The sequence below is a fragment of the Eschrichtius robustus genome, chromosome 6, assembly GCF_028021215.1.
Source record: "Eschrichtius robustus isolate mEscRob2 chromosome 6, mEscRob2.pri, whole genome shotgun sequence".
Taxonomy (NCBI): domain Eukaryota; kingdom Metazoa; phylum Chordata; class Mammalia; order Artiodactyla; family Eschrichtiidae; genus Eschrichtius; species Eschrichtius robustus.
In genome coordinates, this window is record NC_090829.1 from 58,604,249 (window position 1) to 58,618,404 (window position 14,156).

A 14,156-nucleotide genomic window follows, 5' to 3' on the forward strand; every position below is an offset into this window, starting at 1 on the left:
CAATCCAAAAAAGGGCAGAAGATCTAAATAGACATTTCTCCAAAGAAGATATACAGATTGCCAACAGACACATGAAAGGATGCTCAACATCACTAATCATTAGAGAAATGCAAATCAAAACTACAATGAGGTATCACCTCACACCAGTCAGAATGGCCATCATCAAAAAATCTACAAACAATAAATGCTGGAAAGGGTATGGAGAAAAGGGAACCCTCTTCCACTGTTGGTGGGAATGTAAATTGATACAGCCACTATGGAGAACAGTATGGAGGTTCCTTTAAAAACTAAAAATAGAACTACCATATGACCCAGCAATCCCACTACTGGGCATATACCCTGAGAAAAACATAATTGTGGTACATGACTCCTCCAAAAGGAGTCATGTACCACAATGTTCATTGCAGCTCTATTTACAATAGCCAGGTCATGGAAGCAACCTAAGTGTCCAACGACAGATGAATGGATAAAGAAGATGCAGCACATATATACAATGGAATATTACTCAGCCATAAAAAGAAATGAAATTGAGTTATTTGTAGCGAGGTGGATGGACCCAGAGACTGTCATATAGAGTGAAGTACGTCAGAAAGAGAAAAACTAATACTGTATGCTAACCCATATATATGGAATCTAAAAAAAAAAAAAAAAAAGGTTCTGAAGAACGTAGGGTAAGGACAGGAATAAAGATGCAGACATAGAGAATGCACTTGAGGACACGGGGAGGGGGAAGGGTAAGCTGGGACGAAGTGAGAGAGTGGTATGATATACACTACCAAATGTAAAACAGATAGCTAATGGGAAGCAGCCGCATAGCACAGGGAGATCAGCTGGGTGCTTTGTGACCACCTAGAGGGGTGGGATAGGGAGGGTGGAAGGGAGACACAAGAGGGAGGGGATATTGGGGTATATGTATATGTATAGCTGATTCACTTTGCTATACAGCAGAAACTAACACACCATTGTAAAGCAATTATACTCCAATAAAGATGTTAAAAAAAAAAAGTATGTTTGAGACAACTTCAAACTTCCATACTTTCTGGATTAAAGTCAAGGCAGAACAGCCTGAGACTGCCTGAAAAGCCTGCTTCCATTTCCAACATCCTATCTTTGTGAAGCAGGGTTTTCTGCAGTGACAGCAACCAAAACGAGATTATGGAGTTGACTGGACATAAGCAACACACTTCGGGTGTCACTGTCTCCCATCACCCCCAGATGGGACCATCTAGTTGCAAGAAAACAAGCTCAGGGCCTCCCACTGATTCTGCATTATGGTGAGTTGTATAATTATTTCATTATATATTGCAATGTAATAATAATAGAAATAAAGTGTACAGTAAATGTTATGCGCTTGAATCACCCTGAAACCATCCCCCCCCACCCCGGTCCATGGAAAAATTGTCTTCCATGAAACCCGTCCCTGGTGCCAAAAAGGTTGGGGACTGCTGATACAGATGCCTAACATATTCTAAACACTGAATTACAGTGCAAACACCTTCGGAAGCAAGATAAAACACATGACAGATCAATGGTCACCAAATAAACCAAATACATCAGTCGTGAATTGGGCAGTAAATGCTAATCCTGCACCTCTGAGTAATCATACATTCAAGTACCAGTTATGGCATTTTCTGCTGTGACACATGGTTTCTTAAAGGCAGATTATCACATAACAAAAATCATATAGAGTAATTAGCATTTTTCTATTAAAATTAATTTTAGAAAAATTATATACCTAGCATAATTTTTCCCAACTAAGGACTATCTATTAATATCTCACTAAACTCTGGGCCTGGAAACACAATATGGGAAATGCTGCCTTAAGCTTGCTTTTTTTTTTTTAAATTACCTTCTTTTGAGTAACACAGTGTTCTGAAAGTGCTGAAAAACACTGGTTCAAGAAAAATATTTATAAACTTAGACCCCTGAAATGTGAGATAAAAACCAGAGCTTAAGAAAAGAGAGAAAGCACAGGCTATACAGAAACAGAAATACAGTCAAATGAAACTATGACCACATATAGGAATGGATCTTATTTAAGATTGGGTATGGATGTGTGCTCCAGCAAAAACTGGTTATTGGTTAGCTTTTTGCTCTGGATGACAAGTTGGACTGTAACATCTCTAGAGTGGGTCACTTCCAAAGTTCAAGGGAGAGCCCTAGTTTGAGGACTTGTATCACAGATTTCTACTAATCACCGTTCCTACGCCTTTTCAATACAATGAAAGGCCACTAGGGGGAGAAACACGCAGAAAAGCGCATCCTTATCAGCAGTGATCTCAAAAGGCAACAGATCCTATTACTCTCAGAGAGGTTTCTATGGTACGCAGAACCAAAACACCTTGCATCTAATCTGCAACCGAAATGGTTTTTCTTAAGTCTCCGTGGGCACTACGCGAAAAAAGCACGTATTCTGAATAGTCAGAAATGAATCCTACAAGCTGACTCAAATCTGAAAAAAAAGGACATTTCAAAAGGTCTCCCCGAGTGAGTCAAAGAATTGCGGTGGGATGTGGCAGTGCATTCCTCTTTCCGGATGGGCTATAACTTAACCTTACGTTGGCAGAAGGACGCGTAGCAACGTTTTGTAAAAGGCCTTGTTTCTAGTATTGATATCCAATTCTGGTTAGCCACTGACAGAGGCGGTTAGCCACCACATCCCCTTCCCTCGCCCCTAAACGAGAGGAAATCTCATTTCCTCTACGGGCGTAAAAGTGAACGGACCCGCTTCCTCCCAATCCTCCTTTCTGTATCTCTCGCTCGTACAAACAGATGTACGACACATATGCCGCCATAGGATGACGAAACAGCCTCACTACTGCAAAAGACAACAGCATTAAATACCAGCGCGCCAGAAAAGCACCCATAACGCCACCCCAACTTCAGGCACAACACCAAAGCGCAAGCGCACTGGCACACTGTTACCGGATTTGCCCACTTCCCACTCCTGGTCTCCGCAGTTTCACTTCCCCTCATTTGCACATCTGCTTCCGGGCCATAGTAGGCTCGGCCCCTCCTCAGCTCTTACCCTCCTCTACCCGAGGAGGGGGGAGTCGAGGGGGTGGGGAAGAGTTCGTTGTTTGTTTACACGATGTGAGCGGAAAAAGAGACCAATAAAGTTTATTCTGGAAACAAAAGGAAAAAAACAGGGGTGACAGAGAAAGGAGACGGGGGCGGGGGCGTGTGGCTGGGGCTAGCGAGGAGAGGCAACGAGAAGGAGAAAGCGGCAGTTCCGGTGCCGCCGCTGCGGCCGCTGAGGTCTCGGGCTGCTGCCGCCGGGCCGCTGGGGCTGGGGCCGCCGGCGAGGCAGGGCTCGGGCCCGGCCGGGCAGCTCCGGAGCGGCGGGGGAGAGGGGCCGGGAGGCGGGGGCTGTGCCGCCCGCTCTCCTCTCCCTCGGCGCCGCCGCCGCCGCCGCCGCCGCCGCCGCCGCCCGCGGGGCTGGGACCCGATGCGGTTAGAGCCGCGGAGCCTCGAGGAGCCCCAAGCGTGAGTAGAACGCGGACTGGCCGGGAGCGGGCGCGGTCGGGATGGGGCCGGGTGGGTGCTCGTCTTGGGCTGGGGCTGCCTGCCGGTCGTTTCTCCCAGCGTCGGCCCTCATCGGAGTTCGCCTGCGATCGCTGCTCCCTCTCCCCCGCCTGCTGCTGGCCTCACCCAGATGTAGAGGCGAGGGTTCGCCGCTCCCTCTTTTCTCCCTCTGGCCGCCGCCTCGCTCCTCGTTTCCTTCCTCTCCCATTTTTGGGGATGGGGCGGCTAGGACTGAGGAAGTGCGCCCAGGGCCGTCGCTCCGGCCGCGGTGGCTCGGTCCCCCGCGCCCTTGCACATCCACCCGGCCCGCGAGCACCGCGGCGTGAGGGATCCCGGCGCCGAGCCGCGAGCTGTTCCTGAGGGGCTGTCACGCCCGAGGACTCCGGCCCCGCCAGCCCGGCGACCCTGCGTTTGCCTCATACTGGGTTTAAATCGCCCGGCTGGGGCTTGGAAGGAAAACCTCCCCCCACCCCGCAGTTCTCCTCCCACCCTTCCTCTCGAAGTTGTTTTTTTCGTCTTAACCGAGACAGTCAAACGTATTGGATCTTTCATTCATAGACCTGAGACGTTGTCTCGTGATTTGTGCCTTTACTAATTCTGTTATGTGGTGCCTGCTTCATAGCTCCTAAGTGGCTCGGAAAGGTAGGGTAGCGCCCAGGATTGGGCTGTGTAAACACCAGACGTTCGGCCAGTGTGTTTTGATCGCGGCTTGAGGGGTTTATTTTAGGATGCAAAAGGAATAGTGGTGATGGTGGCTAGTTACCAGACTTAGGAATCGAAAGCTCTTTTCTTGGATGTCAGTAATTGGGGAGCTGTTTACGTAGTTATATAAAGGGTAAGGGGAGCGCAACAAGAGGGGCCTCTGTAAAAACAACCTACATATTCTTTAGTGAAGTAGAGTTGTGATTTTGTTTGGTGAAGCTTCCTCATTCCAGCACTGCGCCTTTGTGCACATGCAGGACATGGGTTTGCGAGACGATGTTTTGAATCGTAGTTTGTGAGGCCTGGGAGAACCCCTAGAAAACTTGGGTAGGTGAACTCCTGGTAACTCAAGTCGTCGGTAGTTACTGCGGCCACATTTGAACCACTGTGGGCAGTACTGATCGCATGTTTTCCTGATCAGAAGATGGGTTCTCTAGGTATTTGCTTACATTGCACCGTACAAAATTTATTTGCTGAATTGCGTGTTGTTAAGGAAAGACCTGCAAAATACTTAAGGTACCATGTTGCTAATTTAATTTGTATAAATCAGAACACGTCTTTATTAATGGACTCCAGAAGCAATTGCAGTGTAAGAATTTGTTAATATATCTGTGTATTCAAGTTTTAACATTTTTTAACTGAAGCATTGAATTCTGGTTGACAGCATAGATCTCTATCTAAACATCACATGTTCTGGAAAATTTTAATTATCAGATTAACTGTTCTGCAGTGTCATCAGCCAAAATTATCTGAAGAGGGCCAAGTGTGTGTGTGTGTGTGTGTGTGTGTGTGTTGGTGTTTTGTTTGGTTTTCTAAGTTTTCTCATTTCACGTTTTTGGATAAAATTAAATTTCATCCATGACTTTTTTCAAAAGTTTCTTGTGGGTTTTTCATCATTGTAAAATAGAGTGCTTTCCTATTAAAATCACAAAATAGGTCATTGAAAGAAGTGATAGCACATCGTAATGGTAATAGCATCATGAAATGAAAGTGAATGAATATTAGCTTAATAGTTTATCATTGACTATGAATATAAAGTTTGAAAGGCATTCCTATCAGTTTCAGTTGAAGAGTTAGAAATGAACCACATATAAATGCAGAACAGTGTTTTTGTATGTCTAAAGTTTTTTGTTTTCAATTTTAAGTAAATTGGGTAGAGCATTAAAGAGATATCACTAAATACAAATGCTGTACTTACACCCAAAAATTACTGCATGAAAGTGTATATTCTCATGGGCAAGATATATGTGAAAGGGAGACTATAAAAGAGCAGTGGCTTTGCCTTGCTCTGGATGGAACAGCCCTTCTTGAGGCAGAGCTTCCTTCCTGTCAGGGGAAGATCCTCTCCATCCCAAATAAGTATTCCCTTAAAAAAAAAAAAGTAAATTTATAAATTAAATACATATATGATAAGGTAGATCATACATTTCCTAAAACAGTTTACTTTGTGTATAGCTTTCCTTATTAGTGCCCTTTACTGAATAAAGAATTTTTAACATTAGCTATTACCATTTAAAGGGCATTTGCTCTGTTGATCTGTTTATTTGAAAAGGGCTAACTTAATCCCGTTTGATCTCTTTAGAAACTAAAATAGTATTAAAAGGATCAGTTCTCTATTTTATTATTTAAATATCTTGAACTTCAAGGTAGGGGTGATTCTTTAAATGAAATGTGTTTCTTAAGCATCATAAAAGATTTTATCTCTGGTGAAAATATTTATAATCTTTAAAATTGTGCAACTTTAGAAGCATAAATCTTGGAAAACCATGGTTTATATTTTATTAGCATAGTTATTGAGCTGTTTTATTAAATATATTTATCTTGAGCTACACAACAGCCCTGTAGAGAAGGCAGTATTACTGTCTCTGAGAAATGACATTTTAATCTAAGGTCAGACAGGTGTCAGGTGACAACTCATTGACAAAACTAATGCTTTGTGACTCCTTTCATTTTATCATGCTACCTCTAACCTGCTCCAGCCTGCTTTTTAATAGGTAAAGAAACTAGGGCCCAGAGATACTAAGATCACCTTTTCCCTTATTTGCAGTAATAAATGTATATGTTTAATTCCCCATATAGCTTAAACAGTGGTTTTTGATCCTGGCCACATATTAGAATCATCTAGTTAGCTTTTTAAAAATATCAGTGCCGGGGTCTCATTCCTAGAGATTCTGATTTAATTGGTCTAAGAGGGAGCCCAAACATCTGTTTATTTATTTTTAAGTTCCCCAGGTAATTCTAATAGACACGATTGTAAAGCCCTTGCTTTCGAAGACCTGTATGATTTGTTTCTTGCTTCTCTCTCTAGGTTCATCTCTTCCTCCTCCTCCTCCGGCTCCCTTGGCCTTTTCCTGCTTGATGTGCAAATGCTGTTTGCTTTTCCTGAAACATTTGCATATTTCATACCCTTTCCTTAACTGGCTGACTCCTACTCATCTTTCATATCAACTCCTTTGAATAGTCTAGTCTGGGTTAGGTGCCCTTGCTTCCTGTTCCCATAATATCTTGTACTCCTCTGTCATAGCATTGACTTACTGCATTGGTAATTGCCAATTTATTTGTTGGTATCCTCCACCAAGATGTAAATCATGAGAAGGATAGGGGCTCTATCTTATATACAGTTGTATTCTCATTGCCAAGCACAGTAGCCAGTACATAATAGGCAGTTATTCACTGAATAAATAAATATATTGACAACAGACTTCTTTACAACATGTAATAATTTATAAATGCCAATTAAGCTTTTATTCTTGCCAAACACATTTATTATTTTTGGTCACTAAAAATATACATCCCTGCACCTGCCACACATATGAATTTTATTTGGAGACAGTTGAGATGTTCTAAATTAAATATAAATTATATCAAGAGTGATACTCAACCCCAAACACACACACACACACACAAATAATTATACACAGAACTGTGCTGGAAATCAGGAGATATGAATTCAAATCCCAGCCTCATCACAAGTGTGTGACCTTGGGCAAGTCTCAATCTTTTTGGACCTCAGTTTCCTTATCTGTAACATAGAGGAATTGTACTGAATGTTCTACATGGTACTCAGTGATCTTGCCTTAAAATCCTATGAGTACTAAAAATATTGACTTTGGAAAATCTGAACCTGCTTGGATCAAAACCTGGCTTCTATACTTACTGGCAGGATTACTTTGGACAGATTTCCTAATGTGTATAATGGGAGTAATTACTACTCAGCAGAGTTGTTGTTGTTGTTGTTGAATTAAATGAGATAATATAGATCCAAGAAAGTTTTTGTCCTGGATCAGATGTTTAATACATGTTCATTTCATTTCCCCTTAAAAGGTGTTAGATCTCATGATTGGACTTATCTGAGATATGAAAAAAGGCACAGTTTATGTAATAAATCCTGTTTTCCACTTTGCTGACTGCTAGCTTTACAGGTGTGACTAGGGACCAAACACCACGGTGGCTTTTAGTTTCATTTTCTTAGAACCTTATTCCACTGTCAAACATCCAGGTGTTAGTCATCCTGCTTGGGAAAGAATTATGCCTAGAAGTTTGAACCACGACGGGATAGCAAGTGTCAAGCTATCTATACATCCATAATACATAATATGGAGGAAGGGAGAATCTAAACTGATGACCTTATGCCATCTCCAAAGATAAGTAAAATCAGACTTGACCATTCCAAAAGAATGGACAGATTAAAACTAAGGATGATTTACAAAAGAAGACCCAGAGATTTTGGTGAAATCTCTGTTTGCCAGACCTTAAAATTCAGGAACATTTATTTAGTAATTTCTAGGAGATACAGGGAGTATACCTCTGCTCAGGACCAATTTCAGAATATTGTTCTCAATATCAGATGTGGTTACAGATATCAGTTAGCAGACTAAAGTTATTGATATCTTTCTCTATTTGGGAGCCATGTATCTTAATTTTATATGGTTATTTTAACCTTCATTTATTTGGTAATAGAGAGTTACCTTACACACAATGTAATAGTATCTCTGCTGAAGTTTCTGGATACCAGTCTTATTTTTGTGTAAAGCAAATTGACTTGTCTGAGTTCTCCCTTAAGTTTATGTTTAAAGAGAAATTTATTATCTTTTTAGAAAAAGTACTGTAATAAAAATTAAGAATAGCGGGTAGGAGAAACTGAAGTCTTAAGGGTGTAAAAAAAGAAGCATGGGGCAACACACAGTGGAGTCTGAGGATTCGACTTAAAGGCTGGAGATTTCCATCATTCAGAAAGGTTATTCAACCTTAGATATACTGATAATGTTTTATAGACATTTATATTATTCACATTTAATCCTTTATTAACATGAATCAATTGATGCTGGTTAAGGAATTTTTAGATGTTCTCTATCCCTCTCCTCAGCTATACAGTTTGGGGAGTTTAAAGTTAAAATGCTTCAATAAAAAGTTTATAAACTTGTAGTAAAAGTGGTGGCTTAGAGTTTTTTCTTCAAGTTTAATATTTCTTACAGTGGAACTGTTTTTAGTATGGATTATGGTGCTGTGGTCTGGATGGCTGAAAGACTAAATTCCAATCCCAAACTGCTACTTTGTATTTGTGTAAGGGGGAGAGGAGACAGACTATATCACATCTTTGCCTCTCTTTCTGCAATGATACAATAGGAATTATAATATGTTGCTTGCTAATAATTCATATAATTGAGGTAATTCAAATGATCCAAATTGCATAAAATTATTCATGGGAAAATGTATACATATTAATCATTATTTTAAATTTATACCTAGTACAAGAATAACATGTTTCATATTTGGTCTGACAATTAAACACTCATTTCTTCTGTATCATTTTGCTAGTTAGCTTGATAGTTTATCTGAATTGCACTCATTTATAAGAGGTTAAGTTTTAGTAACTTTTAGTATATAATTGGAATTGTTACAAAGGAGTCTCTGTATCAGGGCCAGCATTGCCATTTGAAATAAGTGTGGGATTTAAAAAAAAAAAAAGTAAGAATATTTACAGGCCATACTTATCTGCTACACTTCAGATTTTAAATATTTGTGTAGTGGAAGCCAAAGAAGTCAGTGTTGTGATGTGAAAAAAGCTACATAAGGATAGAATCATTCTGTTCTGATCATAACTCTCTTGCCAAACTCACCAAGAGTTAGTAAGATTCAGTGTAGAGATACATCTTATAAAGTACTGTAGAGATTTAAAGCAATATTATGAAGATAATTTTAAGCATAAATTTTTTAACAGGAGGAGACCATGTTTGTGTTCATTCTTATATCCTCAGCACATAGCATAGTACCCAAAAGTAGGTGATCAGTAAGTGATATTTTTGCAGTAGAATCATAATTGGGAATCAAAACACTTTTCTTATCTTTCTATCAGTTAGTAGCTATATATTTTAAACTATCTGAAAACTATATAAATTGCTGTGCCAGTCGTAGTTGATCATTTACTGAGTATAGATTTGAAGTAGGTAGGAAACACATTTCTATAAGTTGTTAACTAGTGCATATTTCTACTGATGTTTGTAGACATTTTTAACAAAGATTGATAGATTAGGAGAAGCTGTGTCCTAAAAGAACATTGGGTCAAGAGTCTGAAAATCTAGGTTCTATATTGAACTGTTAACTAGCTCTTTGGCGTTAGATCTTGACCTTTTAGCACTTTTCTTTACCTGCAAAATTTCTAAGGTTCTTTACAATTCCAAAATTCTATGAGATTCCTAGCATTTTAAAGTCTGCTCCTTTTTTTTTTTTTAATTTTTTAATTTATTTTTTTGGCTGTGTTGGGTCTTTGTTGCTGCACGTGGGCTTTCTCTAGTTGCGGCGAGTGGGGGCTACTCTTCGTTGCGGTGCACGGGCTTCTCATTGCAGTGGCTTCTTTTGTTGTGGAGCACAGGCCCTAGGCGCACGGGCTTCAGTAGTTGCGGCACAAGGGCTCAGTAGTTGTGGATCGCGGGCTCTAGAGCGCAGGCTCAGTAGATGTGGCGCAGGGGCTTAGGTGCTCCGTGGCATGTGGGATCTTCCCGGACCAGGGATTGAGCCCGTGTCCCCTGCATTGGCAGGCGGATTCTTAACCACTACGCCACCAGGGAAGTCCTAAAGCCTATTTCTGATTTCAGGGAAGAGTAAGTTAAGCCATTCCCTAGAGGGAAGATGGTCCTATCTCAGTTTGTTGTATCTTCAGAAGCAAAAATCTTTTTTTCTGCCTTTTTATAAATTCGCACATATTTGAAGGCCCTTTGTGAAATTCTGTGACAGAGAAAAGCTGCCATCAGAAAAGAATGGACTGGAAAGATTTTCTTTCTTTCTTTCTGAAACCTTCAGTGACTTTGGAGGATCAAAGTTGTACAGGCATGGCCATTTTGGTTACTGGCAAAGGTATTGCCAGTAAGCGACTGACAGGCATTGAGAGTAGATCATCCATTGCACACCAGTTGCCAGGGTTAAGAAGGCCAAAAAACCTGTCACAGCACCCTTAATAGCCATTGGCAACCATCTTTACTTTAGTTAAAGACTTCTAGGAAAATATGTTCCATACTTTCCTTTTGTAACCCATCCCACTAGATGGTTTTCAGAAAATATGTTCTAATCTTAGAAACATAATTCCAGAGGCATAGTAACCCTCTTTTTTCTAGATGTATCCTCTGTTGTGCAGACAAATATATGAAAAGATGACAAAAATAATTGTCCTTGTCAGAAAGCAATGGTGTGTATGCTATTGATTTGTTGTTTCTATGAATATTCAAATTACCTTCAACTTTTGAATAGTTTTTAACCAGCAAACTGTTCAGGTAATGAGATATTATTTAGAGTTATTTTGAGTATGTACTCATTTTTCAACAAGCTAAGCAGATTTCTGTGGCTTTTCTTTGACAGATCATGCTTTTCCAAGTACTTTTCTGATGGACTAACTGCAGGTCTAGACCTGAAAGTACTATTGCATTTTGAAACAATTGGCTGCCTTTAGCCTAAAAGCAAGTGAATTGTGTATGTGTGTTTTGAGTTTTTCCTTAGGAGGTTAACTTCTTGACAAGTACAAAAACCTTGGAGTTTTCTGCTAAATAAGCTGCTCTTCTGGAATATAGATTTATGGGGCATGTTACCAAAAGAAAAGCAGCATTAATGGGAAAAATTGTCGGGAAAATGATTGAAATTAGGCACAACTATAAAGTCGATCTGAAATCAAATCATATATGACAGCAAAGAAAGGAAAAATTATATTTTCACACTGTCATTTTTATATTTATTGTAAACATTAGTAGTAACATCATTTTAAAGTTATTTTTCCTATAAAGATTTCCTTAAAATCTAATGGCTATTATTTGCAATTGAGGCCTTGATAGGCAGCATCTTTCAGTATTTATGAAAGTGATATTTGTACTCTTTTTCTCTAACTATATACCAGTTGTAAAAGTTGAACATGACTTTATCAAAGCAGTTTCTGTACTAGTCTTGATAATTACAATGGTAGTAAAATTCAAAGCAATTTATAATATTAGTGATTTTATGGTTCAGAGACTGGTAGTTTGTTTTCACTAGAAGTGACCAACTTTCAAATTTCTTAGTGATATTGTAGGACTTAAGATTTCCTCAAAATCACTGTGAATAATTTTGACAATTTCTATGAAGTGAAATGGCTCTTTTTGCAGCCATGTGTTGTTCACAGACACTACTAATACACAGCTAAATGATCTACTAATGAACAACGACTAAAGCACAGCTAAACGTATCATGCGATGGTGTTTTGTTGAGTTTAAATATCAGATATATAAATTTGTTATGTACATTCCTCCTTCAAATAATTTTTTTCCCCAGCCAAAATGGGATCAAGTAATCTGACAATGGTATGGAATATTTGAAGTCAGAACAGTCTTAGAAAATCCACAAAATATGGTCAGTGTATGTAGGCTTCTTTAATTTTTCTTTTCCTAAATATATGTCACAATGGTTAAGAGCATGTGCTCCCAAGCCAGACTGTCAAAATTTCTAGTTTTGTAATTGAGGGCAAATTATTTAACCTGTCTGGGTTAAATATTCTCTGGGTTAATACGTATTTTCTCATTTGTAGAAAAGGGATAATAGCAATACTACATCATAATATTATAATGAAGGTTAAATGCCGAATACATGAAAGCATTTAGAACAGTGCCTAGTACGTTGTAAGCACTTAATAAATATCTGTATGCTACTTGAGAGCACTAACCATGTCATATTCATCGATTTATTTGGGGGCTTTAACATTTTGTAGTGAATTGAATCCTGTCCATTTTGAGGATTTACTAATGAATCCTTTCTCTGGAGAGTGAACAGTAAAGTTCCTTTTTAACAAGCTTCTTGACATTACTGCTTGCTTTTTGTTCTATTATAACTTTTTAAAGTTTCATTCTTACTCTGGGAATTTGAATTCTATTTCATACCTAGTCTTAATAGAAGTTAACATATAGAGATTTAGCATGATTGGAATGAAGGTTTAGTGGACAGAAAGGAATTAAGTAAATGGACATACATTTTTCACACCTAGTCTGAGCTTCCTATGGATTGTTTTCCCCTGTCCATTCCTGGAATCTCAGAATCCTCAGCAGATGTCCTTTTTCTTTTTCATTTTTATTGAAGTATGGTTGATTTATAATATTAAATTAGTTTCAGGTGTACAACATAGTGATTCAGTATTTTTCTAGACTATACTCCATTTAAAGTTATTATAAAATATTGGCTATCTCCCATGTGCTGTACAACATATCCTTGTAGCCTATTTATTTTATACTTATTAATTTGTACCTCTTAATCTCCTACCTCTATATTTTCCCTCCACTTCCCTCTCCCCGCTGGTAACCACTAGTTTGTTCTCAATATTTGTGAGTCTGTTTTTGTTCTGTTATATTCACTCATTTATTTTTTAGATTCCACATGTAAGTGATAACATACAGTATTTGTCTTTCTCTGTCTGACTGATTTCACTAAGCATAATACTCTTGAGGTTCATCAATTTTGTTGCAGATGGCAAAATTTCATTCCTTTTTATGGCTGAGTAATATTCCATTGTATACATATATACCACATCTTCTTTATCTGTTTATCTGTTGGTGGACGCTTAGGTTGCTTCCATATCTTGGCAATTGTAAATAATGCTGCTATGAACGTTAGGGTGCTTGTATCTTTTTGAACTAGTGTTTTCGTTTTCTTTGGCTATATATCTAGGAGTTGAATTGCTGGATCATATGGTAATTCTATTTTTAGTTTTTTGAGGAACCTCCATACTGCTTTCCACAGTGGCTGCACCAGTTAACATTCCCACCAACAGTGTACAAGGGTTCCCTTTACTCCACATCCTCACCAACATTTGTTATTTATGGTCTTTTTGATGATAGCCATTCTGACAGTTGTGAGGTGGTATCTCATTGTGGTTTTAATTCGCATTTCTCTGGTGATTAACAAGCTTGAGCATCTTTTTGTGTGCCTGTTGGCTGTCTGTATGTCTTCTTTGGGAAAGTGTCTATTTAGTCTAATGCACACTTCTCAATTGGGTTGTTTGTTTTTTTGGTGTTGAGTTGTGTGACCTCTTCATATATTTTGGATATTACTCCTTATCAGTCATATCATTTGCTGATATTTTCTCCCATTCTTTAGGTTGTCTTTTCATTTTGTTGATGGTTTCCTTTGCTTTGTAAAAGCTTTTAAGTTTAATTAGGTCTCACTTGTTTATTTTTGCTTTTGTTTCCTTTGCCTTAGGAGACAGAGCCAAAAAAACATTGCTAAGATTTATGTCAGAGAGTGTTCTGCCTATGTTTTCTTCTAGGAGTTTTATGTTTTCCAGTCTTAGTTAGGTCTTTAATTTATTTTGAGCTTATTTTTGTATATGGTATGAGAAAATGTTCTAATTCCAGTCTTTTACATGCAACTGTCCAGTTTTCCCAGCACCGCTTGTTGAAGAGACTGTCTTTTCTCCATTGTAT

At 38.9% G+C, this 14,156-nt stretch overlaps 1 protein-coding gene across 2 annotated transcripts in view; it reads left to right on the forward strand.

Annotated features, from left to right (window-relative positions):
• The first annotated feature begins 3,016 nt into the window (after nt 1-3,016).
• Nucleotides 3,017-14,156, forward strand: part of PIK3CA (phosphatidylinositol-4,5-bisphosphate 3-kinase catalytic subunit alpha) — a 102,068-nt gene continuing 90,928 nt past the window's right edge. For both annotated transcript variants that reach the window (XM_068546272.1, XM_068546271.1), the window contains exon 1: nt 3,017-3,486. The gene's annotated coding sequence lies outside the window, so the exon portion shown is untranslated. The remainder of the gene's footprint in view (nt 3,487-14,156) is intronic.